This window comes from Alligator mississippiensis, chromosome 1 (assembly GCF_030867095.1).
Source record: "Alligator mississippiensis isolate rAllMis1 chromosome 1, rAllMis1, whole genome shotgun sequence".
Taxonomy (NCBI): domain Eukaryota; kingdom Metazoa; phylum Chordata; order Crocodylia; family Alligatoridae; genus Alligator; species Alligator mississippiensis.
Window position 1 is genome coordinate 216,769,584 of NC_081824.1, and position 12,573 is coordinate 216,782,156.

Genomic DNA, 12,573 nt, shown 5'->3' on the forward strand with positions numbered 1-12,573 from the left:
AGGCAAGATCGAACCCAGCTCTCCCGGGTCCTAGTCCAGTGCACTAGCTATTAGACCAAATGGCCTCACCAGTTAGTATGTCGCCACTAACACTTTGAGAGTGGGATATCATGTGAGCCTGAGCAGAATGTTCTTTCATACAGAAAGCAAAGGAAATGTAAGCAAACAGCACTAAAGGGTGGCCTCCTGCTGATAATGGTCTTGACATGGTGGACATTGTAGAACATTAAAATAACATCAATATTTATTATGAAGATATGTGTATTGATTGGTCAGTAAAAAGATTCAAAGTAATATATGCCATAACAATAATTGAACTCTATTCAGAAGACGAGAATTGACATGCAGACAATGAAAATTACAAAAGACAATATTGATTTATTAAATTACTTTATGTGGACATCTGAATATTGAGCAAAGAGGAAAGGTTAATACAAAACTTTTGACATCCTGCCTAAATGAAAGAAATAGAAGCCAAGGCTGGGGTCCGAAGCTGGTTTAAACTGGTATAGATCTCTTGTGGACAATGGGGCTAACATCAGATTACATCCATTAAGGGTCTGGCTCCACAAGTCTGATTTTCTAACCTTGCAAACAATGCTGTGTCCTATCACAGATGCCTTTCCCTCTCGTTCCCCCTTTACTAGTGAATAACTAGCCAATCTCTATTATATCTCTAGTAGTCTTGCTTACCTTATTGTTGCTCATAATGTTATTATTATTTAAAGAATTTCAGCCATCATTATAAATAATGGAGGGGGTTATCTTTTGTTTTTGTTTTGTTTGAGGGCGAGTTTCAGAAAATGAATCTCTCTCAGACATTGGTTTCATATTCATTTTGTTAATCTTACTATATCTGTTAAAATACTGTACACTTAGGCTTTCTCTTGGTACATTAATCATGGGCAAATACTTCTTAATTCCTGCAAAAAAACTGTTATATTTCAATATTCATCCACCCATTTGGACAAATAATTCTCAGACAATGAGGAGTTTGTGCACTACTCACAAGCTGCTCATTTGGACAATTTGCTATTTATTACTCCTAGCATGTGAAGGGTCACATGGCACATTCTCTGCTCCTTTACCTGATGGCTGAAACATTTAAACAGGGGAATAATACTGTTGGGTATTGAACAAGTAATGAAATTCCCATAAAAAATATTGTGAATCTATTGGGACTTGTGAATATTTTTATGAATGCCAGGGTTTGTATGAAAGACATATTATACACCCCAACCAACAGAAGTGGACTGAAGTCATCTATTTGCAAACACATTTGTAAATCTGATCTTTATTATTCCATCAGTTTGAATTATCTGCAACCCTGTTCTTCCTTGGAATGGAGGTAGGTAAAAGAAATAATATATCATAAGTAATAATATACCATAAGAAATAATATGGCATAAATAAAGTTCTTTTGACCTAGTTTGGACCAGAAGGCAACAAAAATCTCCTGATAAAACTTTTCTAAGCCAAACAGATTCTATCAAGTTCCAGATAAACCTCTAAACACTACCACTCTACAGAATACCTCCCCATACTTCTCCTATGGTAGTGGCTTCACATCACTCCTGACATGGGCCTGTATAAGACAAGCAAGACTGAAGCTCATATTAATTGCCTGAGGATGAGCAGGCTGTGTGCAATAATATGGAATTTCATGCATGCTGTTACAGGTGTCTGATGATATCATAAGGTAGGGGCGGGCAATTATTTCAGGCAGAGGGCCACTTACTGAGTTTTAGCAAGCCATTGAGGGCCACATGACAGGCAGCCAGGGGCAGATAAATATTAATTTTCTACATTTTTTAGGGGCCCCGTGGGCTGGATAGAATGGCCTGGTGGGCCACATCTGGCCCACGGGCCGCATTTTGCCCACCCCTGTCATAAGGGGTGAAAAGACAAAATGATGATATTAGCATCGCTCCTCAGAAATGTGTAGACATAGGAGCCATCCCTGCACTCCTTTGGTTCTCTGCACAAACTCTTTGGCTTCAGTAAGATTTGCTGTGCTCAGGCTGATGTTCTAAGTGGTTCACCATAACAGAGATATATCTTGGCTTGTTACATGAAATTGTTTGTAAAAGGCAGCAAAAGTTAAAGACTAAAAGACTGAATTAGTCCCCCCAAAGGGTCTAGTGTTATTAACCAATGTCTGTAGTGAAATTGCTTCTGATAAACAAGAGGTATATCAGACCAGAAATCAGTGGACCAAAACTGATGTACTGCAAATTAGGTCTAATTGGTCAACAATGAGTAATGAAGAGCAGATGGGCTATTCCATCTGTCACCTCTCTTGGGGGGACCTTAATTTGACACAAATGCTAGGGGGATATCTAGAATGAAAGGAGCAATCTTAAATATCATGGCTGCCCTCACCTCAGACCTGGGACCTGCCCATGGGGCCTTCATCCTGCTCCTCAGAGATATCCTAACCAGACCAAGTCAAACAGATGGTCCCAGCTGATGTTTGCCACCTTCACCAGCTTTAACTAAGTCTTGAACAACACAGAAATGTGGGACTATCATTCCTTCTGTCACTCCATGCCTCATGTTTTCTTTTCCATTCCCAACTTGTGTCATTATTTTTCTACAAAGGACAGTTGGTCTTATCTGGCCAAGAACATCCCTTCCTCAACACAGCTATGAGCCGGTAACCAGGAAAGCAACTGAAACCTACATCTGAAGCAGCCTGACACCTTTTCAAGTTTGCCAAGTCTTGGAGTCTCTGACAAGACCATGTGTTGTTGATCCAGTCTTTCTCCAGGATCAAGGCTACAAGAGTGAGCATCAGAAACAGAGACTGCCTTCTCTAGCTTTGCAGCACATATTGCTTGATAAAAGCATGACAGTTGCCATAAAATAGCTGACATGCTGTACATCTCCCCTCTCAATAACCCAGCAGAAGGCAGAGCAGGATAGCACCTTAGAGACAAGCTGGTTCAAAAAGGCATAAGCTTCTGTAGTCAAGAAGTTTGCCTATGAAAGTTTATGCCTTTCTGAATCAGTTAGCCTCTAAGGTAGTACCCTGGCCTATCTTCTGCGTGACTTCAGGCTAACATGACTTACTACCTCACTCAATAATCTGTTTGTGTGTCAATGCTCTCTCTCTTTCTGTGGTCCCATTAGTTTCAGTGGCATTTTTGCCTAAGTAACCTATAACAATATGCAGTTATATTGCAAAGGGATGTACTTTAGCACTCACAAATTACACTGGTGATAGGCAGTGTTTTGCAGGTGATACAGGAGAATGATGTAGAATCTTTTGGCAGACAAGGTTTTTTGGGAAAATGTGATATCTTTTATTAGACCAACTAAATAGTTGGAAAAATTGTTCTTTGCAAGCTTTTGGGTACACACACCCTTCTGCTTGACTCTCCCTCTGCCTGAAGAAGGGTGTTTGTACCCAAAAGCTTGCAAACATTTTTTCCAATTGTTTAGTTTGTCTAATCCCAAAGAACCTTGTGTATCTATATCCTTAGACCAACACAGCTAAAACCAACACTCCTGAAACATAGACTCTTTCGGACATTTGGATCAGGCTCAGTGAGGGCTTCAGTTTATCTTGTATAAAAGATTGGGAGGGAGGGTGGACCTCAATGGAGAATTTGAACAAAATATTTTATTGTTATATATAATATATATTTTAAAGGCTTTTCTGGACTGAAACTGGTTGCATGTAGCTTGCAGTCCTGTTTGTATGGCGCAGATACACTAATGATTAATGATGTGCCAAATGGTTCAGAGAAATTCAATTCAAACCCAGGGATATTTGTCAGTCCCCAAGGAATGAGAGCATTTTTAAACCTGACCTGCTAATTACCCATGAAAAGATTCAGGTACTAGCACATGCTTGACCTTAATCTCATTGCAGGTAGTAGGTCTGATTTCAAAGTGTTTCTTTTATTTATTTATTTCATTATTCCTGCTTGAAAACTTGAAGGCCAGAGTGCAAGATCACTTTCCCTTCTTCGGTAGTTTCCTAAATTTTCCAGATGATATTTTGCATGATGATGTGTCAGTCCATGTTGTATCAATCACATTACAGTATGTCACTTAGTGTAACATAATGCAATATGATTGACACAATCTGAGATGACTTGTCACAACATAGCACATCAACCGGGACATTTGTATGTTTTGGGCTGGTTGTTAATTTTTTTTTTAATATGCTGCTGTGTTTCACTAAACAACACATTCTGGGGGGGAGGAGGGAAGGGAGGCCTCCCTCCTTCAAAGTTTTTACAGTGCTTCTCATTATGGTGATCAATTGACATCCGTTAAATATGTCTGAACTTTCAACAGCTCTTCCTTTAGGCTACCCCTCACAAAAGGTTCTTCTAAAGTTTATTACAAACTTCTGTTTACCACTTAGACCTCATTGTCATGTACAAAATGCTCTGTACCCAATAACAGCCTTATTATGGGGGAGTACTATAATAGAAAAATTCAATGGCCTTTTGTCACCTGACTGTATTTGGTGCCAAACAAGCTTGACATATATTTGGCCCCCAGCAATTTATTTAGAGTAACTCCACCAACTGTCTCCTAAAGCCAGTGTAATATCACTCTAATATTAATCTACTTATCACTGTGATTACTGTATTACAGAGAATTGTACATCAGGCTATCATCGCCCATCCCCTGTCATTATGATGATTCACAAGGACGGGTTACTGCACCTATAATCCGCTGCTTTAGAGACCCTTCCTTCCAGGAGAAGTGGAAAATGTTCAACACAAGGCTACATTCCTAGCAAGGATCAGGCACCAATTCAAGCCCAGGGTGGAAAAGGTGGTAGCAGCTTTAATTTCTATTAGAAAAAAAATAGTTTCTTAATGTAATAATAGAGGATGAACCTATTGTGGAATCTCTTAATGACAAGAAGAGAAAGAGTCACTGCACTGGGCATTAGAAAACTAGGTTTAAGTTTCTTGCTCCTTTATTTAGCGAGTAGCTTGTGGCAGACACTTATCCTACCTTGTCTCAGCTCCCCATTTGCAAACTAGGGCTTTTGAGTCTTTTGAGGGTCTTTTAGGGATAAAACCAATTAAGTTGGTTTTGAAGCTTTAGTGTAGCAAGCTATCTAAATACCTGAGGATAGAATGCTAACCTTAGTATACCACTGCCCCCTTTTTCTGTGCCCCTTACATGCACATGGCGAGGTGTACTATCAGTTCAGGGCTGTACTCTCTGGTGCTACAGCAAGAGGGGTGCTGTATGAGATTCAGTCTCTCCAATACAAAGACTACAGGTTCTACAAACAGGTGATGACACATAGTATATCCTAAATGAAAGAACCTGACAGGAGGCTTGAGGGAAGGAGGAAGCACAGCTACTTGTATATCTGTCATCTCAAACCACAGATGAGCAGTAATGTCAGGTCAGAAATACAGTATCCTCCATTTATCATCAGTTCTCATGCAGTGGGGCAGGGAGTGTGTGGGATGCTGGAACAAGGAGTAGGCATGTACAGCAGGTAAGGAAAAGTTTGTGAAAACTACAGTGCTTCAGACAACAAATGCCCAACTGCAGCTCCCCGAATTTTCTAGCAAAAGGTTTGGATGAAAAGGATCTTAAAGAGAAGGGGGTAATAGGGTAGAGATGGTTTAGCTGGTGAGCAGAGAGTAAGAAACTTGAGTAAGGGGAAAAGAGGGAGGACAGGAAAAACAGGTAAGAAAAAGAGAAAGGACAGCAGAACAAAACAGACAGAGGGAGAAGAGGTACCTGAGAAGGAACTGTAGAGGCATGTATGCACATGTGTGTAAGGCTGGCATGTAAGACTAGAGATGACCACATGTGTGTGCATGCACACAAATGTATACAGCTGTTATGCAGAGCTAGTTGGACTTGAGGATGTCCTTGAAGTGCTTCCTCTGCCCTCCTCTTGAGTATACATCTTGACTGAGCTAGGAGAATAAAACTTGCTTCGGGAGTCAGGCATCTGGATGACATGGCCAGCCCAGCAAAGTTATTGTCTGATGATCATCGCCTCGATGCTCGTAGTATTTGCTTGTGAGAGGACACTAACATTGGTGCATCTGTCTTCCCACTGGATTTGAAAGATCTGCAGGCAGTATTGATGGTACTTCTCCAGTGACTTGAGGTGTCTCCCATATATTGTCCACATCTCAGCTTGATACAGTAAGGTAGGGACCATGACTGCTTGATAAACCATGAGCGTGGTTTCAAATATGATGTTGTGATCTCAAACATTCATTTCCTCAGGCACCTGAAGGCTGCACGTGCACATCTGAGGAAATGTTGGATTTCTTTGCTGATGTCAGCTTTTTGCAAGAGATGGCTTCTGAGGCACAGGAAACACTCAGCGTTCTCTGGAGTCTCACTGTAAATCTGAATTACTGGAGCTGGGGACAGCTCATTAAGAGCTTGTTGATGGAGGACCTTAGTCTTCTAAATATTAAGCATCAGTCCCATTTTCTTGTATGCCGCAGTAAAGACGTCATCAATTGCCTGAAGATCTGCTTCCGAGTGAGCACAGACTACTAATGCATTACCTTTAAACTGCTGTTTTCCTTGGTGGTCCTGTCAATGCATTCTTGTCTTTGATGACGTTACAACATTTATGAGTAGACCTCTGTGAATAGCTAATCTGTTGGTACAGCTGCCAAGCTGAAAAATCGGAAAATATCTATCGACATATCTAGGTATTGTGGAAAGGGGAAACTGAAAGATTTACATTGGCACCACATAAAGCAATTTACCTCATGCAAAAAGAAGGAAAGAGAAAGAGAAAATGACTCCCTAGCCTGATGATTTCAACATTGTCTGGGAAGTAGAACACTTGAGCTCCAGCCCCTGTTCCAGTGAATATTTATACAAAGTGCAGCAGTGCCAATAGGAGAGATTGTGTACAACCCACCCTGGGAATATCCTCTAACTCAAGGCTCTCCAACTTCTGTGTAGCCAAAAGCCACAGGCCCAGCCACATGCTGTGTGGGTTACATATAACTATATGTCTTACATGCTGCACTATGCTGACCCCACCCCCGTATGGGCTACACTCTGCTGCATAGCAGGTGACCCCCATTGTGCTGCATGGGATCCCCAAGTTTCCCCAGAATCCCTAGCTGTAGGATCCCTCAGCCATGTGGGGTAACTAAGTCTCTCCACCCCATCTCAGGAGCAGGAAGTGGAAACTAGAGAAGGGGACTCTGCCAACAAAAGCAGAAGATAGAGGGAAAAGCACCTGAACTGGGGACCCAGCCACAACTAAACCCCTTGGGGGGCCTCATGAGGCTTGCAGGCCACCATTTGGACACCCCTACCCTAGCCTAATGATTTAAGCTTTGGACTAACAGATAGAGGTTCAAAATCCCTCTGGAAGTGTCAGGACTTGAACCTGTCTCTCTCTCACTCTGGGTAAGTGCTCTCAGTAAGCCCAGAGTATTGGATAAAAACGATTTGCCACTTTCTCCTCTTCCAGCCTGAGAGATTTAGCTGTCCCTAAAATGTCCATGTGAAACTGTTCAAGTCAAATTCATCACCAGTTTTAGAATACCCAAAAGTATACTTTTTGGCAAATTTATCATTTAGAGGGGGAAAATGTGGTCAGCTGTATTCATGATGCCAATTCTTTTCTGAAACTTAGGCCCCATGTACAAGTTAAACATAGGACAGGATTAACCAGTTAATTGTCTTAAATTGTGACCCAGTCATACGTTTAATCAATTAATGGTGTGATAAAACAAGGAATAAGCCACAAAATCATTCCACAAAGAACATGTAGTAACTGTGTGACTCTTGAACATGTGGCCAGCTGCCAGTCTTGAACATGTGGCTAGGAGCCCCATCAGCTAATGAGGTTCCCAGTTACAGGGGTGGACAATGCACTGCCACAGCTGTGATCCTGGGCTCCCCCTGCATTGGCAATACAGCATGATTGGATCTGATGGTGGTATAGCTCCACAGAAGTCTATAATTTATGCCAGTTGAAGAGATGACCTTGTCTGTTTGCTTCCACTAGTACTTAGCAGCTGTTAAAGAGGTACACTCACATTTTGGGGATAGGTTACAAGTTTGTTTTTTTGTAAAGCAGACCATTTTAAAATTTATTTTTCTCTTTCTGTCTCTTCTGGCCCCAGAGAATAAGCTATATAGGGTAAACTGATGTTACACTTAGACCATACTAAAGGCACTTAAAATGCAAGTGTCTGAATATTAAAGCTTGTTAACTCATGCTAAGTGCCTTCTGCATCTCAAAGTTATACCACTTCAGGTGTAATTCTGGGCTTGCTGCCTAGCTCATGTTAAGATAACTTCAGTCTGCCCCATTGAGACAACAGGAGCAATTTAGAGAACTCCAGAATCCTAGGATGCACCACTCCCAGCCCCTGCCCCACTCCCCTGAGCACTTATAGAACCCAGGTGTCCTGGCTCCTAGCCCTGCACCTGCTCACCATCCCTTTAGTGGCAAATCAGAGCTGTGCAGGTGAGAAACAGTATTAACCCATAACATGCAACGGATTACAGCACATTTTAATATTAACATCGCTTAACAGTCTACAGGTTTCATAGTATCATAGTGCTTAGGGTTGGAACGGACCTAAACAGGTCATCAGGTCTGACCCCCTGCCCCAGACAGGAATGGGTGCTGCAGTCATATCACCCCAGCCAAATATCTGTCCAGCCTCCCCTTGAAGACCCCTAAGATAGGAGAGAGCATCACCTCCCTTGGGAGCCCATTCCAGAACCTGGCAGCCCTAACTGTAAAGTAATGTCTCCTGATGCCCAGCCTGAACCTCCTCTCTAACAATGTCTGGCCGTTATTCCTAGTAACCCTGGGTGGTGCCCGGGGGAACAGAGCCTCCCCCAGTTCTCGCTGGTCCCCCCTGATGAGTTTGTAAATGGCCACCAGATCCCCTCTCAGCCTTCTCTTGTGGAGGCTGAACAGGTTCAGGCCCTTTAGCCTCTCCTCATAGGGCCTGCCCTGCTGACCCCTGACCATGTGGGTGGCCCTCTTTATATGTGTATGCTTGTGTGTGTTTTAATACTACCCTGTAAGTCTGGCATGCATAATTAGTAAACATTTTGCCAAAGAGGCATTAGACATAGCTTCCTCATTTCTTTATAGTTTGATGAAAAATGGAAAAACAAATGTTTAGCCTCAGGGATTTATTAAAGGCCCAAGCCCTGATCTTCCTCTCAGTAAAATTCATGGGGAGTTTTTCTAGTCACTTCAATGGCAGCAGAATCTGGTACACAAACATAAAATTTGCATACAAAAATTGCACCGAAAAATGTGTTAGCAGACAAATTTATTGGGGTGATCAAAGGAATTCTGAACAATTGTTGGTGACATACATTCCTCTGATGAAGCTGAAACTTTTCACAAAAATATATTAGTTTTGATGAATTTTTAACTGGAGAATTTCTGTCACAGGCAGAGGTAACATGCTCCATAGATTTTATTTATGGTCTAAGAAGAAATTAAAACAAATTTCTAAACCTTAAAAGAGTTGTGAAAGTTGTCTGGCTGTCTTGGGGCGCAGACAGAAGTGACTATTTTTGCCTGATCTGGCCATAGAAAGCAGTTCATAGCTGTGATTAAACAAAAGTGCATGGCTGCAGACAGCTTAAAAAATGGCCAGTCTAGTGAAAATCTGACCCTTCGTTGCATAAAGTATCAGATAAAGACATATCAAAATGTAGCATCTTCTGTAACGTGTGTGTGCGGAGCTCTGAGCCTGTTCCTGTTTTCAGAATGGGAGGGGGGAAAGGGAGCAGAGGGAGTTCAGTCTGGGTTTTTTTCAGCACTCCCTTTGGAGGGTGGGGTGGGTGTATTGGAGCCTCCCTGAGGTGGGAGGCTCCAATACCCTTTAACACTGGTTGGGGAGCCCCAAGAATGAGCTCCCTCCACTGCCTTTCCCCTCTCCCAAGCTGAAAAAAGTAAGCACTGGCACAGAGCTATGGCCTTTGCTATAGGAAACTGGCTGCAGGCTCTCAGCCTGTATGTAGCTGGATTCCCCTCCCCCCAGGACCAACAGTGAACTTCTGTTTGGTCTGGGGTAAAGTCGTAAGTCAGAATGCTTAGCAGAAAATGTTCTGAGTTACAGCTGGGAACTGCACTTCTGTCTGAACCCTTTAAGGCTAAAAAGCCACCACTGACCTATTCTGCGGTGACAGCTACTACACCACTTAAAGTACATAACTTAAAACTGACCACTGTTATAAATCCATACCTACTGCATAGACATCACTCAAATTGTCAATAGCATACTGTATGCAATAGGGAGGGTTTCCCTTTTTAAATTAAATTATTTTTCTGCTAAAAATAAAAAGACCATTGTTAACAATTTTTAAAAAGCATCTAAGCATAGAACTTATCTTACATGCAAAGTATTTGCAACTATGTGAGCAATATTCACTTAATAAAAGTCTATTGAAAAGAAAAGGAGAAAGGAAAGTAGCTGTTTAGTGGAAAGATGGGTGGAAGAGGACCAAAATGTAACATGCCATGTAGTGCTTAGTCTTCTTTATAATGGTATTTTAAGAATCTTTGAAGTGTACGAGAGTTGACACAATGGACTTTGAAGGTCTAGCATAGGAATAAATGTTTGCACGATTTTAAATATATATATTTTTTTCTCCTTCATTTTCTTCTTTTTTGCTAGAGTTGCAGTGAACTTTGTCTTAATAGGGTCCTCAAGGAAACTTCCAAGGGAGTCCTGGAGATATCACCCACAGAGAACTGTCTCCTTATTTCCCACTGCTGCCTGACCACTTGAATTTTCCAGCATGCTCTCTAGGCCCTCTCCAACCTCTCTCAAGAATTCTTCAGTCCCCAGGCACCCTAATTTATGACCTTTCAAGTATTGCCGCAGCTGTCGTTGGAGTTCAGTTCTCAGGCTTAACCAGGCCAGGGCTAGAGTCCATGCAGTGATGATGACTCATCAGCTATATTATATCAAGGTGACAAAAATTAACATAGTGTGCTACAACCAGGTATCTGTTTAGGAATAATATGGAAACACTATGCATCCTACACCCACAAAACAAAACAAAAAGAAAATAGAAGCAAAGTGGTGTTACACCTGTGGACAAAAACCAAGACTATAACATGAAAAAAGTCAAGTATATTTTAAAATTTGACTGAAAAAGTAAACCTGACATTTTTCTGTTCACTGAATCTGGACTTTTTCAGGTCATTAGAGAAAACATGCTCTTTAGGCACATACTGTCCTTCACTGCACTGTTAGATGCAGGGGAGAATAAATGCAGGAACCAACTGATCAAAACTCCTAGGTTGGGACATGGAAGAAGAAATTCCTCAGATAAACTTATCTGGGGCTCTGAAGGCCTAATGAGGATGTTATGGACACATGAACAGGTAGGCAATGCAGAGCACGGAACACCAGGTCATGGAGCCCGACTGAGTCACCTTTAGGAGAACTGTTGCCACACTTTATGCTAACCAAAGATTTGTGAGCCTTTTGCAAGATCAACCCAAAGTGTAATACGTTCCAGCAAGCTAGGCTATGGTTACAAAGATATGGGTTACTGTGTTGAAATCAGCATTGCAGGGAGGCCATCTCTGCTTCCAGGCCTACCACCAATGGAAAAGGCAGTGGGTCAGATGAAGTCATTACTCGTAAAGGCTAGTAGTTGTGCAAACAAAGTGCCTCCTTGGAGCATACTACTTATATGAGTAATTCCTTATCAGTGAGAGTAAGGAGTTCACTATCAGGCCCACTGTGAATGATGATGAGATGTCACAACTGCCAATCATTATTATTGAAAATATGGTAGCAGCTGAACTAAAAGCAATGAGTGAAGACATTACTGTTTCTGTGTGGCTGTTCAGAGGGACGAAGGTGTTATTTCAGTCTCAATTTCTACTCAACAAAAGAACACATTGTAAAATCTCTCTGCTAGGCTGGCCAAAATCACCTTAGCAGAAAGGCTCAGGACAGTCTAAATGCAGTCTAACAGAACAACTTTATCCCTCCTGCTAGTACAAACAAGAGGGCTGAGACACCAGAAATGGTAAGGCATTGCTACTAACTGCTTTGCAATCCCCTACCATCAGTCTTTCACCTTTCACAAATTCTCTGTATAGGTGGGAAAAAACGAAGCAGCAGGGGAGAGGTTAGAAAACAAGACAAGACTGACACCAGAGTAAAACACTATGGGTCAGGATCAGAGCTTACTACTAATGCAATAATAAGATTGTGCTTACTGTGTTATAAGTGCTGCGCTCAGCTATTCTTGTAGAATGTCTGCTAAGCAGGAAGATGCTGTCTCTCTCATTTCCCCCAGTCATCTATAGATTTATTATTCCTGATTTTCTTATTTCAGTTTTCCATGAAGCCTTTTGGAGAAGATGAGAACATGGGAATGAGCAACAACTTCCAGAAAACACTGATTCTCATAGAAAAGCGAGAAGGCCAGCAATAACAAAAGCAATAGATGTCATTGACGGTTTGGTTTTTTTTAAATCTCAGACCTGTATTATGAAGAAAGATAAAACACAATCCATTCTATTTTGCAATTAATCCTGAAGGTTAATTTTGTTGCAAGCACATAGTAAACAAAGGGGATATTTATTTC

General features: G+C 41.6%; 1 long non-coding RNA gene across 1 annotated transcript in view; it reads right to left on the reverse strand.

The window, feature by feature from the left end:
- The window catches only part of LOC132250064 (uncharacterized), a 63,057-nt gene extending 50,727 nt beyond the window's left edge, over positions 1-12,330 (reverse strand). Inside the window, exon 1 of the long non-coding RNA XR_009461660.1 lies at positions 12,203-12,330. This is a non-coding gene — a long non-coding RNA (uncharacterized LOC132250064). The remainder of the gene's footprint in view (positions 1-12,202) is intronic.
- Between the last annotated feature and the right edge of the window lie 243 nt (positions 12,331-12,573).